This window comes from Heterodontus francisci, chromosome 4, assembly GCF_036365525.1.
Source record: "Heterodontus francisci isolate sHetFra1 chromosome 4, sHetFra1.hap1, whole genome shotgun sequence".
NCBI classification, from domain to species: Eukaryota; Metazoa; Chordata; class Chondrichthyes; order Heterodontiformes; family Heterodontidae; genus Heterodontus; species Heterodontus francisci.
Genome location: NC_090374.1, coordinates 182,708,629 through 182,731,909, shown reverse-complemented (window position 1 = coordinate 182,731,909; position 23,281 = coordinate 182,708,629). Strand labels below are relative to the sequence as shown.

At 42.3% G+C, this 23,281-nt stretch overlaps 1 protein-coding gene across 1 annotated transcript in view; it reads left to right on the top strand.

The window, feature by feature from the left end:
- Positions 1-11,059: 11,059 nt before the first annotated feature.
- The window catches only part of LOC137369452 (phospholipid-transporting ATPase ABCA1-like), a 157,619-nt gene continuing 145,397 nt past the window's right edge, over positions 11,060-23,281 (top strand). The window contains exon 1 of the mRNA XM_068030685.1: positions 11,060-11,213. The gene's annotated coding sequence lies outside the window, so the exon portion shown is untranslated. The remainder of the gene's footprint in view (positions 11,214-23,281) is intronic.

Sequence of the window (23,281 nt, the reverse complement as noted above, 5' to 3'; positions counted from 1 at the left end):
GTTTGGCATGCAAGAAGTCCTGTGTTGTAGCTTCATCAGGCTGACACTTCATTTTTAGGTATGCCTAGTGCTGCTCCTGGCATGGTCTCCTGCACTCTTCATTGAACCAGGGTTGATCCCCTGGCTTGATGGTAATGGTAGAGTGGGGGATATGCTGGACCATGAGGTTACAGATTGTGGTTGAATACAATTCTGCTGCTGCTGATAGCCCATAGCGCGTCATGGATGCCCAGTTTTGAGTTGCCAGATCTGTTTGAAATCTATCCATTTAACACGGTGGTAGTGCCACACAACACGATGGAGGGTATCCTCAATGCGAAGATGGGACTTTGTCTCCACAAGGACTGTGCAGTGGTCACTCCTACCAATACTGTCTAGACTCACCAGCGAGTGGAAACATCCTATCTACATCCACCCTGTCACGCCCTGTAAGAATTTTATAAGTTTCAATGAGATCACCTCTCATTCTTCGGAACACTACAGAATACAGGTCCAGTTTCCTCAATCTCTTTTCACAAGACATTCACAACATTCCAGGGATTAGTCTGGTGAACCTCTGTTGCACTCCCTCTAAGGCAAGTATATCCTTCCTGAGATGAGGAGACCAAAACTGTACACGATACTCCAGGTGTGGTCTCGCCAAGGTTTTATACAATTGCAGAAAGACTACTCCTGTACTCAAAACCCCTTGCAATGAAGAGTAATATATCATTTACCTTCTCAATTGCTAGCTGCACCTGCATGCTTGCTTTTAATGACTCATGAAGAAGGACACCCTGGTCCCTTTGGATATCAACACTTCCCAACCTCTCACCATTTAAGAAATATTTTGTCTTTCTGTTTTTTCTACCAAAGTGGTTAACTTCATACATATTTACATTATATTCCATCTTCTATGTTTTTGCCCATTCACTTAGCCTGTCCAAGTCCCCTTGAAGCCTCCTTGCATCCTCCTCACAACTTACATTCCCATCTAGCTTTGTGTCATCAGCAAATTTGGAAATATTACATTTGGTCCCCACATCCAAATCATTTAAATAGATTGTGAACAACTGTGGCCCCAACACTGATCCTTCTGGTACCCTTCCCCGCCTGCACCAGTAACAGCCATCCTGAAAATGACCTGTTTATTCCTACTCTGCTTTCTGTCTGTTAACCAATTCTCAATGCATACCAGTATATTACCCCCCAATCCCATGTGCTCTAATTCTGATTACTAACCTCCTGGGTTTGGGACCTTATCAAAAGCCTTCTGAAAATCCAAATACACCACATCCACTGGTTCTCCTTTATCTATGCTACAAGTAACATACTCAAAAAACTCCAACAGTTTGGTTAAACATGATTTTCCTTTCATTAATCTATGTTGACGCTGCCCAATCATATCATTATTTTCTCCGTGTCTAGTTATCACATTCTTTATAATACATTCTAACATTTTCCCTACTACTGACATCAAACGAACAGGTCTGTAGGTCCCCATTTTCTCTCTCCCTTCTTTCTTAAATAGTGGGGTTACATTTGCTACTTTCCAGTCTGCAGGAACCTTTCCAGAATCTATAGAATTTTGAAAGATAACCACCAATGCATCCACTATCTCGACAGCCGCCTCTTTCAACACTCTGGGATGTAACTCATCTGGTCCAGGGGATTTATCAACCTTCAATCCAGCTAATTTTTTTAGTCCTACCTTTTTATTAATACTAATTTCTTTCAGTTCCTCATTTTCATAAGTCCCTTGGTTCCCTAGTATTTCTGGGCGATTTTCTGCATCTACCCCCGTGAAGACAGACACAAAGTAATTGTTTAGTTTCTCTGCCATTTCTCTATTCTCCATTGTAAATTCTCCTGTCTCCACCTGTAATGGACCCATATTTGTCCTCGCTAATTTTTTCATTTTCACAGCCTTTATGTTTCTCACTGGCTTGCATTAATATTCTCTTTTCCCGTTCTTTATCAGTGTCTTGGTCATCATTTGCTGGATTCTAAATTGCGCCCAATCCTCAGGATTACCTCTTTTTCTGGCAAACGTATAAGCCACTTCCTTTGATCTAATGCAATCTTTAACTTCTTTTGTTAGCCATGGTTGCTGTTGGATTTTTGTGTCTTAGAGGAATGTATATTTGTTGTGGACCAAGTAATACTTCTTTAAATACTAGACATTGCCTGTCTACTGTCAAAACTGTTTGCATATTTTCTCAATCCACCTTAGCTAACTTGCCCCTCATACCTAACTTTCTGATGAAATGTTACTGACCTGAAACGTCAACTCTGCTTCTCTCTCCATAGATGCTGAGTATTTCCAGCACCTTCTATTTTTATTTCAGACTTCCAGCATATGCAGTATTTTGCTTTTATATTATTGCCCCTCATACCTTCATAGTTTCTTTTGTTCAGATTTAAGACCCTAGTTTCAGAATGAACTATATCACTTTCAAACTTAATGTAAAATTCTATCATATTATCGTCACTACTTTCCAAAGGCTCCTTTCCAGCAAGGTTATTAATTAGCCCTTTCTCATTACATAATACTAAATCTAAAATAGATTGATTCCTAGTTGGTTCTTCAACATACTGCTCTAGAAACCCATCTCGTACACATTCCAGGAATTCATCCTCCACAGCAGTGTGCTGATTAGGTTTACCCAGTCTATATGTAAATTGAAGTAACCCATTATTATTGTTATGAAAGTGCTTCCACATTTAATATTTTTGAGGACTCCTGTTCAAAAGACTGTGGAAATACCTGAGGAGATGCTGGACTTGTTTTTTTTTTAAAGGGCCACTGGAAGGACACTTGGGACTTTGTTTAAAAACAAACACTTACTGGCAGTCACATGTCTTAAGCTAAATAAACAGCAGGAGATTTGCTGACTATCAGACTTGTTTACAGAGAGGTGACATGTCTAGATTTATGGTGGTCAAGAGTTGGTTTTGTTTTTGGATATTGCTTGGCATTCAGTTGGGGTATAAGCTTGCTAAAAGAGAGAGGCAACCAGCTGTTACACCTTTTTGAGAAATCCTGATAATCCAGCATGAAAACTGGAGAAACTGATGCAGCATTTCTCCTGAAAACCTTCTGCATGACTTTCTCTTGACATCTCCTGAATGAACTGCTTCTGAAAAGATCCCAGTGACGACCGCATGTGTCTAGTGACACCTATCTACGTGTATCCAGATGCCAGACCAACTGCAACATTCCATATCTTATCCTTTTTCTTCAAGAATTAACAAGTATTTAGCCAAAGTATTTTTGTTTTTGTAAAGTTGATCTCTGCAGAGAAAGCTTCTTTATTTTTTCTTTAACTAGTGTGTATATGGGTGTATGTGTGTTGGGTGATTTAGAAGGGAATATATTTATACTTTCATATTTCAACCTGTGTGTTAATAAGCTTTGCATCTTTATTGAATGAGTCTTGTTTTATAATAAATTAATATTTTTGTTGTTTATTAAAGAAACCTGGTTGGCAGATTTTTATTCTGAAACTGAAATAGATAAAGTAGATAATTGGCCATTTTGGTAACTGGGTAAAACATTTAAATATATGTTGTGACCTGTGGAAAAGTGGAACTAGAGAAAGACAGTGCACTCCTCCATCCTCGGTCATAACATTACTGTATTACCCATGTTACATGCACCTCTAATTTCCGTTTTATACTGTGCCCAACATTACCACTACTGTTTGGTGGATTATAAACAACTCTCACCAATGTTTGCTGCCCCTTGCTGTTTCTTATCTCCACCCTAATTGATTCTACATCTTGATCCTTTGATCTAAGATCCTCTCTCATGAATGTACTGATCTAGTCCCTTATTAAGAGCACTAACCACCCCGCCCCCAACTATTCCTTATTGCCTTTCATTTCTAAATGACAAATATCCTTGAATATTCAGTTCCCAGTCTTTGTCACCCTGTAACTATATCTATGTAATGGCAATTGAATCATACCCATTTACCTCTATTTGTGCCTTCAAATCATTTACCTTGTTGTGAATGCTGTATGCATTCAGATAGAGTGGCCTTAACTTTGTCTTTTGCTTTGTCTGTCTTCTAATTTCATTACTACTTTTCTACTTCCTGTTCTCAGTTCTGCTTCCCTCCAATCTTCCCTTCCTGCCACACTCAAATTATCAATTCCCTTATTGCTAACTTGCTCTCTTGCCTTCTCTTTCCTCTCTCTTTATTATCACATCTTCCCTCACTTTATCCCTCACCCCACCATTTAGTTTATGGCCCTCTCTACCGCTCTAGTTATATGACTCACCAGAATACTGATCCCAGCATGGTTCAGGTAAAGACCATCCCAACAGTACATCTCTCACTTTCCCCAGAACTGGTACCAGTGCCCTGTGAATCAAAACCCATTTCTCCCACATCAATCTTGAGTGACACATTTAACTTTCTAATCTTATTTACCCTACTCCAATTTGCTCGTGGCTCCGGTAATAATCCAGAGATAATTACCTTTGAGGTTCTGCTTTTAAATTTAGCTCCTAGCTGCTCATACTCTCTATGCAGAACCTCTTTCCTAGTCCTTTCTATGTCGTTGGTACCCACATGGACCACGACAACTGAATCTTCCCCCTCCCACTGCAAGTTCCTCTCCAGCCCCGAGCAGATATCCCGAACCCTGAAACTGGGCAGGCAACACAGCCTTCTGGACTCTCATTCTTCGCTGCAGAGAACTGTGTCTATACCCCTGACTATACTGTCCCCTACTACCACTATGTTCCTGTTTACTTCTCCCACTTGAATGGCTTCTTGTACCACGGTCAGTTTGCTCATCCACCCTGCAGCCCTCACTCTCATCCATACAAGCTGAGAGAACCTCAAACCTGTTGGACAATTGCAAGGGTTGAGGGTTTTCCACCTCTTACCTGGTTCACTCGCTGTCACACCCTCCTGTCCCTGACCACTGAGCAAATCAGAAGACCTTATCCTAAGGGGCATGACTGCCTTCTGGAACAAAGTGTGCAATATCTTTACCCCCTCCCTGATGCACTGCAGTGTCTGTAGCTTAGCCTACAGCTCATCAACTCTGTCCGAAGCTCCTCAAGCCGCAGACACTTACTGCAGTTGTGGTTGCCGTGGATCACACTGGTGTCCACCCGCTCCCACATGCTTCAGCTGCAAAACAGCATCTGCCCTGCCATCTTTTTAATTAATTAATTAAATAAATTATTTAATTATTTTAAAAATAATTCCTGGTTGCTAATCAACCCCACACTTCCTAATGCTATCCTTTTACTATTTATATGCCTTTAGAAGTCTTTTGGATTCCCTTTTATGTCAGCTGTCATTCTCTTCTCATACTCTTTCTTTGCCTCTCTTTTCTTTTTTCACTTCTTCTTTGGACTTTCTATATTCATTTACAATATCAACCTGACATCTGTCATAATCACCCTTTTTCTGTTGCATCTTACTCACTATCTCTCTCATCATCCAGGGATCTTTGGCTTTGTTAGTTGTACCTTTCCCCCTCCTGGGAATGTACATACAAACATATGAAGATACGAATATACGAATTAGGAGCAGGAGTAGGCCACTCGGCCCTTCGAACCTGCTCCGCCATTCAATAAGTTCATGGCTGAACTGATTACTCCACATTTCCACCTACACCCGATAACCTTCCACCCCCTTGCTTATCAAGAATCTATCTACCTCTGCCTTAAAAATATTCAAAGACTCTGCTTCCACCGCCGTTTGAGGAAGAGAATTTCAAAGACTCACAGCCCTCTGAGAGAAAAAATTTCTCCTCATATCTGTCTTAAATGGGCAACCACTTATTTTTAAACAGTGACCCCTAGTTCTAGATTCTCCCACACGGGGAAACATCCTTTCCACATCCATCCTGTCAAGGTCCCTCAGGATCTTATATTTTTCAATCAAGTCACCTCTTACTCTTCTAAATTCCAATGGATACAAGCCAAGCCTATCCAATCTTTCCTCGTAAGACAGCCCGCCCATTCCAGGTATTAGCCTAGTAAACCTTCTCTGTACTGCCTCCAATGCATTTACATCCTTCCTTAAATAAGGAGACCAGTACTGTACACAGTACTCTAGATGTGGTCTCACCAATGCCCTGTATAGCTGAAGCATAACCTCCCTACTTTTATATTCGATTCCCCTTGCAATAAATGATAATTACGAGCTGTACCTGCATAGTAACCTATTGCGATTCATGCACTAGCACACTCAGATCCCTCTGCATCTCAGAGCTGTGCAATCTTGCACCATTTAGATAATATGCTTTTTTTTAATTCTTCCTGCCAAAGTGGACAATTTCCCACTTTCCCACATTTTCCTCCATTTGCCAGGTCTTTACCCACTCACTTATGTCCCTTTGTAGCCCCCTTATCTCCTCTTCACAAGTTACTTTCCTAGCTATCTTTGTGCCATCAGCAAATTTAGCAACCATACCTTCAGTCCCTTCATCTAAGTCATTTATATAAATTGTAAAAAGTTGAGGCCGCAGCACAGATCCCTGTGGCACACCATTCGCTACATCTTGCCAACCAGAACATGACCCATTTATGCCTACTCTCTGTTTCCTGTTAACAAGCCAATCTTCCATCTATGCCAAAATGTTACCCCCTACACCATGAGCTTTTATTTTCTGCAATAACCTTTGATGTGGTACCTTATCAAATGCCTTCAGGATATCTAAGTACAATACATCCACCGGTTCCCCTCGACTGTACCCAAACCATCTCCTCTTTAAAGGCAGCCTATTGTTCTGTTACAGTTTTTCCTGCCAATCTTGCACTCCAATTTACTCAGGACAGGTCTATTTTCACCCCACTGATATTGACTACTGGCAACACCTATGCAGTCGTATTCAGCTGACCTCTGATACCAGAAACATCAGAGGAATGTATGATGGTATTAAGAGAGCTTTTGGGCCAGCCATCAGGAAGATCACCCCCCTCAAGTCTAAATCAGGGGTCACAATCACTGACCAATGCAAGCAAATGGACCGCTGGGTGGAGCACTATCTAGAACTGTAGTCTAGGGAAAATGGTGTCACTGAGACCGCCCTCAATGCAGCCTAGTCTCTGCCAGTCATGGATGAGCTGGACGTACAGCCAACAAAATCAGAACTCAGTGATGCCATTGATGCTCTAGCCAGTGGAAAAGCCCCTGGGAAGGACACATTACCCCCAAAATAATCAAGAGTGCCAAGTCTGCTATACTCTCAGCACTCCATGAACTGCTTTGCCTGTGCTGGGATGAGGACATGCGCGATGCCAATATCATCACCCTCTATAAGAACAAGGGTGACCACGGTGACTGCAACAACTACCGTGGAATCTCCTTGCTCAGCATAGTGGGGAAAGTCTTTGCTCGAATCACTTTAAACAGGCTCCAGAAGCTGGCTGAGCGTGTCTACCCTGAGGCACAGTGTGGTTTTCGAGCAGAGAGATCCACCATTGACATGCTGTTCTCCCTTCATCAGCTACAGGAGAAATGCTGCGAACAACAGATGCCCCTCTACATTGCTTTCATAGATCTCACCAAAGCCTTTGATCTCGTCAGCAGACGTGGTCTCTTCAGACTACTAGCAAAGATCGGATGTCCACCAAAGCTACTAAGTGTCATCACCTCATTCCATGACAATATGAAAGGCACAATTCAGCATAGCGGCGCCTCATCAGACCCTTTTCCCATCCTGAGTGGTGTGAAACAGGGCTGTATTCTCACACCGACACTGTTTGGGATCTTCTTCTCACTGCTGCTCTCACATGTGTTCACACCTTCAGAAGAAGGAATTTTCCTCCACACAAGATCAGGTGGCAGGTTGCTCGTCTAAGAGCGAAGACGAAAGTACGGAAAGTCCTCATCAGGGAACTCCTCTTTGCTGACGATGCTGCATTAACATCCCACACTGAAGAGTGTCTGCAGAGACTCAGCGACAGGATTATGGCTGCCTGCAATGAATTTGGCCTAACCATCGGCCTCAGGAAAACGAACATCATGGGACAGGATGTCAGAAATGCTCCATCCATCAATATCGGCGACCACGCTCTGGAAGTGGTTCAAGAGTTCACCTACTTAGTCTCAGCTATCACCAGTAACCTGTCTCTCGATGCAGAAATCAACAAGCGCATGGGAAAGGCTTCCACTGCTATGTCCAGACTGGCCAAGAGAGTATGGGAAAATGGCGCACTGACACGGAACACAAAAGTCCGAGTGTTTCAAGCCTGTGTCCTCAGTACCTTGCTCTACGGCAGCGAGGCCTGGACAACGTATGTCAGCCAAGAGCGACGTCTCAATTCATTCCATCGTCGCGGCCTCCGGAGAATCCTTGGTATCAGGTGACAGGACCGTATCTCCAAAGCAGAAGCCCTCGAGGTGGCCAACATCCCCAGCATATACACCTTACTGAGCCAGCGGCGCTTGAGATGGCTTGGCCATGTGAGCCGCATGGAAAATGGCAGGATCCCCAAGGACATATTGTACAGCGAGCTCGTCACTGATATCAGACCCACCGGTCGTCCATGTCTCCGCTTTAAAATGTCTGCAAATGCAACATGAAATCCTGTGACATTGATCACAAATCGTGGGAGTCAGTTGCCAGTGATCACCAGAGCTGGCGAACAGCCATAAAGGTGGGGCTAAATTGTGGCGAGTTGAATAGACTTAGCAGTTGGCAGGAAAAAAGACAGAAGCGCAAGGGGAGAGCCAACTGTGTAACAGCCCCGGCAACCAATTTTATCTGCAGCACCTGTGGAAGAGTCTGTTACTCTAGAATTGGCCTTTATAGCCACTCCAGGTGCTGCTTCACAAACTACTGACCACCTCCAGGTGCTTACCCATTGTCTCTTGAGACAAGGAGGCCAAAGAAGATATTAGCCCTCCTCCCATTGAGTATTTTTGCTCTAGGTTGCTCCTTATCCTTTTCCATAGCTAATCTACATCCTATGATACTATGATTACTGTTTCCCCAATGTTCCCCTACTGACACTTGATCCACTTGACCCTCCCCATTTCCCAGAACTAGATCCAGCAATGCCTCCTTCCTCATTGGGCTGGAAACGTAATAGTAAAGAAAATTTTCCTGAACACACTTCAGAAACTATTCTCCCTCTCTGCCCTTCAAAACTTTTGTTATCCTAGTCTATGTTAGGATAATTAAAGCCACCTATTATCACTTCTGTATAATTCTTGCACCTCTCTGAAATTTCCCTCCAAATTTGCACCTCCATATCTTTCCCACTGCTTGTTGTTGTTCTTTAACATGTTGATGGATCTGCTGTGCATTTCCAGTATTTTCTGTTTTTTTCAATGACTTTTATTTTACCTCTACAGTCTGATTTCTGATAGCCCAGTGTACAGTCCGTTCTTTACTTGCACACTCCAACCCCATCATTGAAATGTATGTCGTGCAACTTAAATTCAGACTGCAGACTTACTCATTTGGAGAGACACTTGCTCATTTTGGTTTAAAGCATTCCTTACTTTGATGGCTGCACCCCCGAACGTGGCTGATAACCCCATGAAGAATGAGCTATGGCCACCTCCTGAACTATACTCCAGCCCTTGGAACAGCAGGGGAGGACAGTAAAGTTAGGAGGGGAAGCATTAAAAACAGCACAGCTTCATCTGTTTGAAATAAATTTACAAATTTTGTGCTAATTTTTTCCGCAACAGTTAATCTCACTTCCTGATTTCTCCTGGATGTTGAATGTCAGGTTAACCCTGGGACTGCCTAGCAGAGAAATTTAATCAAAATAAAAACAAAATACTGCGGAGGCTGGAAATCTGAAACAAAAACAAGAAATGCTGGAATCACTCAGCAGGTCTGGCAGCATCTGTGGAAAGAGAAGCAGAGTTAACGTTTCGGGTCAGTGACCCTTCATCGGAACTGACAAATATTAGAAAAGTCACAGATTATAAGCAAGTGAGGTGGGGGTGGGGAAAGAGATAACAAAGGAGAAGGTGCAGATTGGACCAGGCCACATAGCTGACCAAAAGGTCACGGAGCAAAGGCAAACAATATGTTAATGGTGTGTTGAAAGACAAAGCATTAGTACAGATTAGGTGTGAATACACTGAATATTGAACAGCAGCAAGTGCAAACCTGAAAAAAAACCTGAAAAAAACAGTGGGTAAGCAAACTGAACAAACTAAGATGAAATGAAATAAATGCAAAAAAACATAGTAAAAAATGTAAAAAAAGAATTAAAAAAAGGAAGGAAAAATAACTAAAAATGAAAGTAAAATGGGGGGCTGTCATGCTCTGAAATTATTGAACTCAATGTTCAGTCCGGCAGGCTGTAGTGTGCCTAATCGGTAGATGAGATGCTGTTCCTCGAGCTTGCGTTGATGTTCACTGGAACACTGCAGCAATCCCAGGACAGAGATGTGAGCATGAGAGCAGGGGGGAGTGTTGAAATGGCAAGCAACCGGAAGCTCAGGGTCCTGTTTGCGGACTGAGCGGAGATGTTTCGCAAAGCGGTCACCCAGTCTGCGCTTGGTCTCCCCAATGTAGAGGAGACCACACTGTGAGCAGCGAATACAGTATACTACATTGAAAGAAGTACAAGTAAATCGCTGCTTCACCTGAGAGGAGTGTTTGGGGCCTGGGATAGTGAGGAGAGGGGAGGTAAATGGGCAGGTATTACACCTCCTGCGATTGCAGGGGAAGGTGCCCTGGGACGGGGACGAGGTGGTGGGGGTAATGGATGAGTGGACCAGGGTGTCGCGGAGGGAACGATCCCTTATAATCTGTGACTTTTCTAATATTTGTCAGTTCCGAAGAAGGGTCACTGACCCGAAACGTTAACTCTGCTTCTCTTTCCACAGATGCTGCCAGAGAAATTTAATCTCTCCTTTTCACTCTCAGCCACCCCACCCCACCACGATTATAACCAGAGACTTTTGTCCTGTTAAACTAGTAGCATTTGCCCCTTGTCTTTGCTTCTCCACGTGCTTCCTGGAGCAGATAGCGAGACATAAACAAATGTCAGCAACGAAGGGAGAGCGAGAGGAGTGCGTTTGACCGATAGTAACCTCGAGATTTCAATCAGCTGTATAAGAGCTACTGGAGGTTAAAAAAAAATCTCATACTCCGAACACAGAGTAACAGAGAGACGTTAACAGTAGCTGCACAACCTGCAGCTTTTTACATGCATTCTGCTGTTTCACAAGAATTTACTCCTCACTGACAACTTACTGAGCGGAAACAATATCAAAGCACAGAAGGGAAAGGTAAGGAGAGGCTCTTTTTTAATATTTACAGGGTTTTCTTTGAAGTTTCATGATTTTCCTTTTGGGTTCAAACGCATGCAAAGGAGTTTAATCTTTTGTTTCTTTACATTATGCAGGGGTAATAAAATTACTTGTTTTCTTTTGGACTGAAATACATACAGAAGATTTTAATCCTTTGGTTCTTCCGCAGAATTTTCGAAATAGAAATTTGTGATGTTTCCTTTGTTGTACACGAGAGCGTATCGTCTCCCCTCTGTATATAGCGTAATTTTCTCGCACAATCATTTTTAACAGTTTTTCCCCTTAAACTAAATCTTGGTCGCAGGCGTACTTTTTTCTTTTTTTTTAACATCAAATTTTAGCTTTTAAGTAGGTGTGGAACATTTGGTGATTTTTCGGTCCTGAGAACACTCAACTTACTTACCCCTGTAAATATCAGGCTGACCCTGGCCAGACCGAGTAGATTGTATTTTTATTATTATTTGTGAATACTTTTCTGAGAAGTGACAGGTCAAGTGTGGGGAAGTTGCCTAGCACCTTTGCTAAGCTTTTCATAAGGCGGTGGTGGGGATATTAAAAAAAAAATCAAAAATCGTTAAATTCATGTCAACAGAATAAAGCGGATCCTTTAGGAAATGAGCTGCGCCCAGTCGCAGAGAGGGAGTATAGGACGTAATTTTAACCCATAATCTTTTCTCCGCTATTCAATTTCCTTTGCCCCATTTCTTTTTGGTGGAAGTGTGCTGCACAAGCACTAAATGTAGTTAGATGTGGGATGAGGGGTGTGCTGGCGAGCAACTTAAAATGTAGGTGTAGTTGGCGGCTTGAAGGGAATCTTTTTCACAGCTCAGTGTTTATTGAACAACTTAGTAACTGAATACAGGTTTTTCACCATGGATTAATTGTAAATACTTCTACAGCTGCTAACCCCTTCAATAACGAGAAACCATCAAGTCACTGGTGAATTTTTACTTTGGGTGTTTCTTCTCTCTCGTCGCCTCTTTGATGTCTTATCAAGGTAGAGGGCGATAGAGAGAGAGAGAGAGAGCTGCAGGTGACAGCGAGGCAATCACTTTGCTGAGACGCTGTACTTTCTGTTCCCTATTCCATCAAGTGTTTACACATCACTGTAGCTTTCCATCCTGGGATGGATGTCATGACATGGGAAAGTTTGCTTGAGGTTAGAGTGGTCCTCACTGGATTTATTTAAAATACTGTGTAATTGAAATCATGAAAACCACACCTACTGGAAAAAATTGTATTAAAAGCAGAGGTTCCACCAATTAAAATGAACTGTATTATTGAAAATAAAAATATTTAGGTTTTCTAAGTACAACCCCAAAAAGTATTGTTGTTTTGACTGTATTTTGTAACAAATTTGATAGTATTTACATTTTAATATACATTTTAAAAAATGAAAGACTTGCATTTGTATAGCGTCTTTCACAACCACAGAATGTTCCAAAGCGCTTTACAGCTAATGAAGTGTTGTAATGCAGGAAACATGGCAGACAATTAGTGCACAGCAACTTCCCACAAACAGTAATGTAGTAATGACCAGATCATCTTTTTTTTTGTGATGTTGATCAGGCAATAATTATTGGCCAGGACACTGGAGATAACTCCACTGCATTGTTTTGAAATAGTGCTATGGGATCTTTTACATCCACCTAAGAGAGCAGATGGGGCCTCAGTTTAATGTCTCATTCAAAAGATGGATTGTATGTATTATGTATTTGTGTTTCTATTTATATAATACAGGCATATTACCTCTTGAGTCTATCGATTCTCTTATTGAATCATACAGGACTGAAGGAGGCCATTGGGCCCATTGGAAAAGTCCTGGGGAAAATTGATGTACAGAGAGATTTGGGTGTTCAGGTCCATTGTTCCCTGAAGGTGGCAACGCAGGTCAATAGAGTGGTCAAGAAGGCATACGGCATGCTTTCCTTCATCGGACGGGGTTTTGAGTACAAGAGTTGGCAGGTCATGTTACAGTTGTATAGGACTTTGGTTCGGCCACATTAGGAATACTGCGTGCAGTTCTGGTCGCCACATTACCAAAAGGATGTGGATGCTTTGGAGAGGGTGCAGAGGAGGTTCACCAGGATGTTGCCTGGTATGGAGGGCGCTAGCTATGAAGAGAGGTTGAGTAGATTAGGATTATTTTCATTAGAAAGACGGAGGTTGAGGGGGGACCTGATTGAAGTGTACAAAATCATGAGAGGTATAGACAGGTTGGATAGCAAGAAGCTTTTTCCCAGAGTGGGGGATTCAATTACAAGGGGTCACGAGTTCAAAGTGAAAGGGGAAAAGTTTAGGGGGGATATGCGTGGAAAGTTCTTTACGCAGAGGGTGGTAGGTGCCTGGAACGCGTTGCCAGCGGAGGTGGTAGACGCGGGCACGATAGCGTCTTTTAAGATGTATCTAGACAGATACATGAATGGGCAGAAAGCAAAGAGATACAGACCCTTAGAAAATAGGCGACATGTTTAGATAGAGGATCTGGATCGGCGCAGGCTTGGAGGGCCGAAGGGCCTGTTCCTGTGCTGTATTTTTCTTAGTTCTTTGTTCTTTGTGTCTGTGCTGGCTCTTTGAAAGAGCTATCCAATTAGGACCACTCCCTTGCTCTTTCTCCATAGCCCTGTAATTTTTTTCTTTTCAAGTATTTATCCAATTTTCTTTTGCAAGTTACGTTTGGATCCGCTTCCACTACCTTTTCAGGCAGTGCGTTCCAGATCATAAAATTGTGATAGGGATAGATATAAGTTGACGTGAAGACAACAAAAGCTGTCTTTGGAGCAGCTGGAAAGTTAGTTGAATAGACGATTGTTGATAAAAGTGATGGCAAAAGCGAAGTTTGTTTTAGTTATGTCAGCACGCAGTAGGCAGTAAAAGACCCCATAGGACCTGTAAAGGACACTACAGGGCAAATTATGGTAAACTTCCAGGATATGATCGATGTTTTAAATAGCTACTTAGCATCAGTCCTCGCTCTAATAAAATCAGTTCCTGTTAATACCATTTACAGTTTAACACTACAGTTGAGAATGTTAAAGTGAACGCAGTGGAAATCCAAGTGAGAATAAGGAGCTTCAAATCCGAAAGGGCTGCTGGGACTGAGGGCATTCACCCCAGGGGCGTCAAAGAAACGGGGGCTGCATTAAGTGAGCCCCTTTGATTTAAATGTTTAGCAGCTCATGAGAAACAGGGATTGCTCCCATAGCTTTGAGGGAGGCTTATACTTGAAAAGGGCAACAAGTCAGAACTAGGAAATTATAGGCACATTAGCTTAACTTCTGTTGTTGGATAGATGTTAGAAGGGGTGATTAGAGATGCCCTCTGTGCCCATCTGGACAGAGCAGGTGCTGTTAGTGACTCACAACATGACTTCTGGCTAAGAGGCCAATGTTTCACCAACCAGGTTGAATTTTTTCAGGAGTTGCTAGCTTGGTGGATGAGGATATCCCTGTCGACATTGTATATTTGGACTTTCAGAAAGATTACTTCAAAAGGAAGAGTCTTGTGGGATAGGACAACAGATCCTTGATTGTATAGGCAATTGGTTGAGTTTTGATGACAGAGGGTTATTGCGAACAGAAGCGGTTCTACCATAGACACCAATTAATAGTGGAGTCCTGCAGGCATCTGTGTTAGGATTGCTGCTCTTCACAATCTTTAAAAATTATCTGGTTGAAGGTATTGTGGGACATGAAGATTGGTGCCAGTTTTGGGAACCTCGATGAGGAAAAAAGAGCAGATCGAGATATAATGGGTCCTCATCTGGCAAATATATTTTAATAACAACAACTTGTATTTATATGGCACCTCTAGGGCAGTAAAACATCTCAAGGGACTTCACAGGTTGTCAAACAAGATTTAATACCAAGCCACATTAGGAGCTATTCGGACAGGTAACCAAAAGTCTGGTCAAACGGGTAGCTTTTAAAGAGTGTATTAAAGGAGGAGCAAGAGGTGGAGAGGTTTAAGAATTTAGGGCCTCGGCAATTGAAGGCACAGCAGCCAATTGTGGAACAGTGAAAGCCGAGGATGTGGAATAATGTGCAGAATTTGAGGAGCGCAGAGACTTTGGAAGGTTGTATGACTGGACAGAGGTTACAGTGATAGGGAGGGGTGAGGTCATGGAGGGATTTGTAAACAAGGATGAGAAGTTTAAAACTAAGGTGTTGCTGGACCAGGAGCAATGCAAATCAGCGAGCACAGGGATGATTGCTGAACGGGGACTTGGTGCAAGTTAGGATTCATGCAGCAGAATTTTGGGTGAGCTCAATTTTATGGAGGTTGCAAGGTGGGTTACCAGATAGGCATTTGAATAGTTGTGTCCAGAAGTAACAGAGTCATGGTCGAGAGTTTCAATAGCTGAGGCGGGGCAGAGATGATATCTATATCATCAATGTAGGCAAATGTAGCGTTTAGGGCTAATGCCAAGCATGTATGTACCATGCTTGCTGCAGAATTAAAATTTGTCATGTGGGAAAGAGATCTAATTGTTATGATATATGAGTCTTTGAAGGCACATTATCAGTGCCGGCAAATTATTACAAAGCAAATACATTTCTAGGGTACATTGTAAAGACAATCCAGTATAAAACAAAGAAAACTGCAAGCACACGGTTGGGTCTCATTTGGAATACAGTGACAGTTTTTTTCAATAGTGTGTGATATAGAGGCCTGGAAAAAAATTCAAAGAAGCTCCACTATATTGATACCAGGTTTAAGAAAACCTTATGTATCACAATAGGCTTAGGGAATATTTTTGACACAAGTAAGAAATAGAGCTTGAGGTGATTTAATTGAAGTATTTAAAATGGCGAAGAGATTGTGTCCGTGTGGGCAGACTATTTGAATTAGATAGCTTACAGAAAACAAGGAGTCATGCATATCAGCTACGTAGGCGTTCAACTCGGTTAAATGCCAGAAGGTCTTTATTTACACAGAGGGTTATCGACACTTGGAAGAAGTTACTGGATTATGTGGTAAACGTGGATTTGCTGCACCAGTTCAAAAAGGAGCTGCACAATTTCCTTGTTGTAGCTAATTTCATTGTTTATAAAAAGTAGATGGGATATTTGGGTGTGTGCCTCATGGTCACTGTGCAGTTTTCTGAACTTATTTTGATTGCCTAAGGGGGTCGGATAGGAATTTTCCAGGATAAGTCTCCTCCTGAATTGGCCTAGAGTTCTTCCATCTGTTTATCGCCTCTCCCAGGAGATTACAAGATTGTTGGTTCGAGGGAGTACAATGTTTTGTTGCATTGTGATTGCATAAGGCACAATGAACCAGTTAACCTTCTCCTGCCAGCCTTTTCATATGTTGGTATACATGTTCACGTACTTCAAATTTTACAGTCAATGCAAGAAAACTCTTTCTAACAAGACAATCAACATGTAATTGCAGAATAAGTATACCAGTTCATTAATTAACAGTTCTAGCATTTCAATAATGTCATCTGAACCCTGTGTTAAGCTTGTCTCATAATTGGTTCCATGCATCTGCTTTAAAAAAAATAGAAATCTTTTTGAGACCAACATTGTATGTAGTTTTAATCTATTTTAATCTGGCACAGGCACAATGGAACAACAGGGCTCATTTTGTACTGTATCATTCTATGATGTTTATTTCTGCTCATGGTGAGTGGCGTACTGGATACCAATAGTTTGGTCATCTTATGTCAGTACTGCAGGACTAATAATTATGGTATGATCTGTGCATCGAATTTATTGCATGATAATTGTTACAACCAGCTGAGAAAAGGGTCTAGGATTCCCTCTCAGCCTTCACTTGGTCTTACCATAACAGGTTTTATTTTTGACACACCTTTTTTTAAATCTCCCCCTTAGTGAATCCTTGTTCACTGCTTTCCAATTGTTAGGTAATGAAACCAGTCAATTCTTAGGTTTAAAGAAGAAAGGTTGAACTTTATTAAATTTAAACTCTAATTTGGTTAATGCCTACGGATACGTGACCCACCCACACAAGCATGTATATGCGATACACACATGCAGATAGAGACAGAAAAGAGCAGAAGAAATATAGTGGAAAAGTTTGAGGCAATATCTGAAGACGGTTTTGGTTACTGTTCTTCGAGCTCACTGTAGAGTCCTTGATTGTAGGTAGGTCTTGCTTTTCATTGGGCCCCAGTATTCTTCTTAAACCTTGTTCGATGAGGGAGACTTTTCTCTCTTGTGGTTCACGTCTTCAGTGGATTGGGAGTTCCATGAGAAAATGATAGGCGCAGACAGGCGAGGCTGTGGCGAGCCAGCCAGGAGAGGTCTTTTCAGTCCAGGAGGAAACAGTCTCCCTCTCTCAAACTGTCTATACAATTTAAAAAAACTCAGGTTGCCCAGCAGGTTAGTCATGTGATTAGCTAGTTTGACCACGTCTGTTTGTAGATTTGGCCATCTTAGCAGTCATCCTGGAATGTGAGCTTCCTCACCTTGTATGTCTGGTGATCAAAGTCCATTGTGGGTTGAATGTGTCAGGGAATGGTCCTTTGTCTCCACGAACACTGTCTGTTAGTATGTAAATGCTTTTTCCAGCCACGGCTGATCTGTTTAACAAGTCATTTCCTTGCTCCAGCAAGAGTTTAAAATCAATGTTCATATGACAAAATTAATGTGCCTCATTCTTGACAGGGGGGCTCTGTATGACATAATCAACAGTTGAATAGTAGGAAATAGCATTTTCAGCATATATACTCATCAGTTCAGTCTTCTTTATATCTGGATGTGAGCAGGGAGTGTACATTTAGGGAATGCTTTACAGTTAATGGATTACTTTTTTGAAATGTAGTCAGTCTTGTTATGGTAGCCAATCTGTACAGAGTAAAGTCCCACCATCAGCTAATGGAAAGATAGCTCATCTGTTTGTGATGCTGTTGTTGAGGACAGCAGTAGAACCTCCTGCAATTCTCTTGCATACTGCCTTGGAGTCTCGTAAAATGAAAGGGAGTGCAGGAATTGAAAACCTGGGGGATCACAGGCACAAACACTTGAAGGTAGCAGGACAAGTTGAGAAGGCTGTTAAAAGAGCACATGAGATTAAAGGCCTGCTCAGGTCTGCAAATGAGACCCAACTCGAGCCCGACAGAACCCCAGCCAAGCCCGAGCCTGACCCGGCCTGAGTCCTTCCATTTTTTTCCGCACCCGACCCGACCTGACCGTCAGTTAACCTACCTTCCGTTTTTCGCTTTGTTCCTAACCTGCACAAGCTTAAAATAACTGTGGCAAAACCACCTTTAAAGTCCAAAAAGTAAATTAACATTAAAGTCACTTACCTGAGGTGGTGATAGAGCGTGTCCGACCTGGCCCGACCCGATTCGAGCCCGAATGACAGACCCAGAAGTCCGACCCGACCCAAACCTGACACCTGTCATCGGGACCCGTTGGGTTTGGGTCGAGTAGCAGGCCTTTACATGAGATCCTTAGCTTTAAATAGTCACATAGAGCTGAATTTTATGGGCCCCCTAGGGATGGGAATGGAGGCAGGGGGCCTATCAAATTGCGTCAGAAGGCAGGAGGTGGAGTGCCCATCGCTTTCCCGATGCCTTCCAATTTAGTCCGGGACGCAGAAGGCTGATGATGACCTTCCCGCTCCAGGCCATTTGACGCCCTTAAGTGGCCAATTAATGGCTACTTAAGGGCCTCTTACTGCCTCTATCTCAATTTGGGGGGAGGTAGAGGGGCCCGCTGTCACAGGGAGATACCATCAGGTAAAACCTGGCGGCCTCCTAGTGGGGTTGGGCTGGGGTCCCTCCTTTGGAGGCATTCCAGGGCCTTTGGAGGGCCCCCCTAGCGGCGATTACCACCCTCCAGGAAGACACCCCCCCCACCCACCCTCACCAATCCATGCCCAGCACCTCGCTGGGGCCTGCCTGAATAGCCCTGGCAACACCGTCCCTGCTCACATTTCCCAGGATCTCCTTCTTCTTTGGTGCTGCAGGGCCTCCTGCAGTACCCCCAGGGGCCACTGTTTCCACTGTTCCTTTCCGATTGGCCAGAGCTCTTGGAGGTGGGTGCTTGTTCCATAAAGGGATGGTGTCCCTGACGGCGACAGTTGATTGCCTGCCCGCCGTGAAATGGCATCGGGGGTCCAATGGAGGGCCGAGGCAGAGTCTCCCTCCACCTTCCAGCCTGCTGCCGCGATCCCCATCACGAGAATAAAATTCTGCCCTTAGAGTTCAAAAGCACAGAAATTTGGATAACCCTTTATAAATCACTGGTTATGCCTAGCTGAGTGTTGCGTCCATTTCTGGGCAGCGGACTTTAGGTAGGATGTCAAGGCCTCGGAATGGGTGCAAAGGGGATTTAACGGAATTGTATCAGGGCTGAGAGAATTCAGTTATGTGGAGAGACTGGAGAAGCTGGAATTGTTTTCCTTAGAGCAGAGAAGGCTAATGGCATATTTAATAGAGGTGTTCAAAATGATGAAGGGTTTTGCTTGAACAGATATGGAGAAACTGTTTCCACTGGAAGGAGGGTTGATAACCAGACAACACAAATAATTGGTAAAAGAACCAAGGGGGAACTGTGGAGAAATTTGCTTACTCAGTGAGTTGTTATGAGTTGGAATACACTGCCTGAAAGAGTGGTGGAAGCAAATTTGATAGTAACTTTCAAAATGGAATGGGATAAATACTTGAAAAGGAAGAAATTGCAAGGCTATGGTTAAAGAGCAGGAGAGTGGGACTAATTGGATATCTCTTTCAAAGAGCTGGCACAAGCACAAAGGGCTGACTAACCAGCCGTGCTGTAAAATTCTATGATTCTACAACCACCTGAACAAACAAAGAGGACCTTGGTGTAATATCTCACCTAAAAGATGACACCTCCCACATTGAAGTATCAGACTTAATTTATGCATGCAATTCCAGATGGCAGGCTTGAACCTATAACTGCATGTTTCAGAGGTATGAGACTGATACAACTGCACCAGCTGCATTCCTGTAGACTGTGGGTTATCTTGCTGAATAGTAACAATTTGAACCATAAAGTGAAGCACTGGAGTGGATAAGTTACTATACTAGTGGGCTTCTTAAGGGTATTGGATATGGTTGAACTCTACAATACATAGTTGGAATTTTTTTTTAGTCCTTTGTATCCATGTGAATGCTTGTGTCAGTGGAACCTGCATTTACTTTGGGAACCTCTGACTTTCTTGCACTTACTTGAAGTGTTTGCGAGTGGAGGTTGGTGAATGGCAGCTGTGTTTAAAATCTGTTCATTGTATGTTTTATTTCTACTTCATTGTTATTTTAGATCACTTTACTTTGTAGGTCTGAGAGCCCTGTAAGCAGACTTTAACTTGTACATGATAAGTGAGCAGCTTTGTCTGTGACTGATAGTTACACAATTGAAAGTTGATAGCACAACTGGCTTGCCAAGAAGTTTATGCTTGGATCAGGATTTCTTTAAGTTTCGTGCAGAAAGCAGTCCTAGCATGTTTGCAGACCATTATATGCAGCCTCTTTCATCATATGTTCTCCCACTTCCGTTAAACAAGGCCACTGCTGCTTTTAAAAAAAAACTGTTAGGCAAAACAGAATTTTTTGTTTAAAATGTGCTGGTAGTGGATTGACTGTATTTAGTATTATGAAGATTAGGAGTGGCAATTGAGGAACATTTAACGATTGAATCTGAATTTTAAAGTAAAGCACTGTGCTTGCACACGATGCCTTGATCCAATGCAAGAGAATGGGAAGGTGTTTGATTCATAGAATTCTACGCCTGATAAATCTGTATTTTGACTGTGTCTGTATTTTTCATCTGTAATTACGAATCTTGATATAAGCAGAAAGAAAGAAAGACTTGCATTTATTTAGCACCTTTCACAATCTCAGGATGTCCCAAAGTGTTTTACAGCCAATGAAAATGAAGTGCAGTCACTGCGTAATGTCAGAACATGGCAGCCAATTTGCACACTGTAATCTCTCACTAACAGTAATGTGATAATCTGTTTTAATTATGTTGGTTGAGGGATAAATATTGGCTACTTCACAGGGAATAACTCCCCTGGCTCTTCTTCGAAATAGTGCTGGCTGATCTTTTATAGGCAGACAGGCCTCTGTTTAATGTCTAAAAGAAGGCACCTCCAACAGTGCAGCATTCACACAGTACCATAACGGAGTGTCAGCTTTCATTTTTAGAAACCTTAGAATGGTTTTAAAAGCATCAGTCTATGACATTGTTTCCACTCTGATTTTCCCGATCGGGTAGGAGCACCCGGTTGAGAAATCACAGGCTCACAAGCCCTGATTTTACCATTCATTCATATCAATGGACAGAAAATCATGGTTGCAGACCTGAACAACTTCCTGAGCAGAATTCCGTTGGGCACTGCTCAAAATACCTGACTGGGGAATCAGCTCATAAGTACATCGGTGGCAGTATGCTGTTGCAAAAATCACACTTGCGCCGTTACGCTTCAGTGGCTTAATTTGTAACCTCACATTGCTGGCACTGTTAGTGATAAACTTACAATTCTGAGTGTTAGATAATTGAAAATCCATAATCCAGGCTCCTCGCAAATTTGGTAGGAGAAAATCTATAATTGTATGACTGTGATTTGTAACAGTTCATGTGGCTATACAACAGATTTAATGATGACACTAAACAGCTACTCAGGAAGGACCACCTTAAATCGAAAAAGAATTAAAAGATTCCCTTGGAAGTCTTGTGTTGATTTCTTAAAGTTGCACTTCTTCATTAATTACAGTTGTCCAGATCCAATTGATTACAAAATAGTGTCATTTGAAATTAATTTAGTTTTGAGGCTGTTGCATTAGGAAGTCAGTTGAGTTGAACTTTAAGAGGTATTATCGTTAGAAAAAGTGCATTTTGTCATTTCATATGGCAATGTTATTGTGATGAAAATTATACTGGGCTGGTCAACGTGTCCAGGCAGACAAAAACGAAGCTTTCTCGTGAAAATAGTTCAACTTGTTTTTTTGTTTCTGTGTTGCTCACTTTCTATTCCACCAACAAAAGTACTGGCATGCTGAGAAAACAGGAAGCAATCTCCACTTTTAATAAAATAACTTTAGTCAAGAGTTTCCAAGGGGTATACAGGTCTCACATCTTCTTGTGATCGCACAGTTGGTTTAAATAGCCGGGGGGCTTCAGTTTATGTGCGTGAATATTTCAATGCAGTTTTGAAGAATAATTATGAATTTCACTTAGTGTCATTTTCCCCAATATTTAATAGTGGCTTTAAGAATATAAGGAATAGGAGCAGGAGTAGGCCGTATGACCCCTCAAGCCTGTTCTGCCATTCAGTCAGACCATGACTGATCTTCAACCTCAACTCCACTTTCCCACCCTATCCCCATAACTCCTGATTCCCTGCATGTCCAAAAAATTCCCTTAGTGTCCAATTACTGGAGATAGTAGATTAGCTTTAGACAAGAGTTTCCAAGAAGAGTAACTTAAGCTTGTATAAACTGAAAATGTGGATTATATCACTCTTACAGAAATAATATTTAATAGTGCTGTTACTTGGTACAGCCCTCTCATTTTGAAATCAGTATTGAGCCATTCCACTTGATAACTTGTTTGCAGTACCAGACTGAAGCCAAATTGACACATGACTGTTTGACCCCTTTCAAATGGTGCAATTCCACAAAAACTTGATTTAAGTCCATCTTCCAGATGATTTTCCAGAAGTCAATGTCTAAACATGTGGCATTGGCTTTGCTTTCGAGGTTGCTGTAAGATTGAGCATGGTTGAAAGTAGCCAGCAATCACTGGGCACTATGGCTGTCTCCTGCTGACCTCCAGCCCTCTCCTTCCTGTCCCAACTGCATTCGAGCACAAACTAGAGTCGTGTTTTTCTACTATAATACCAAAACTGGCCACATGCGTGCTTTTATTTCACCCAATGTCAATTGGCTCATTTAATATTAAGAGACAGAAAACTCATTGTATTAGCACAATAGTGACTGCAGTAAAAACAGGAAGGAGGGTCCATGAGATGGCTCACCAGTCTGCAGGAGTCAGGATGCCTGAGTGGTTTGAAATGCTTATAAACCGGTTGTAGTTTTTCCCTGGAGC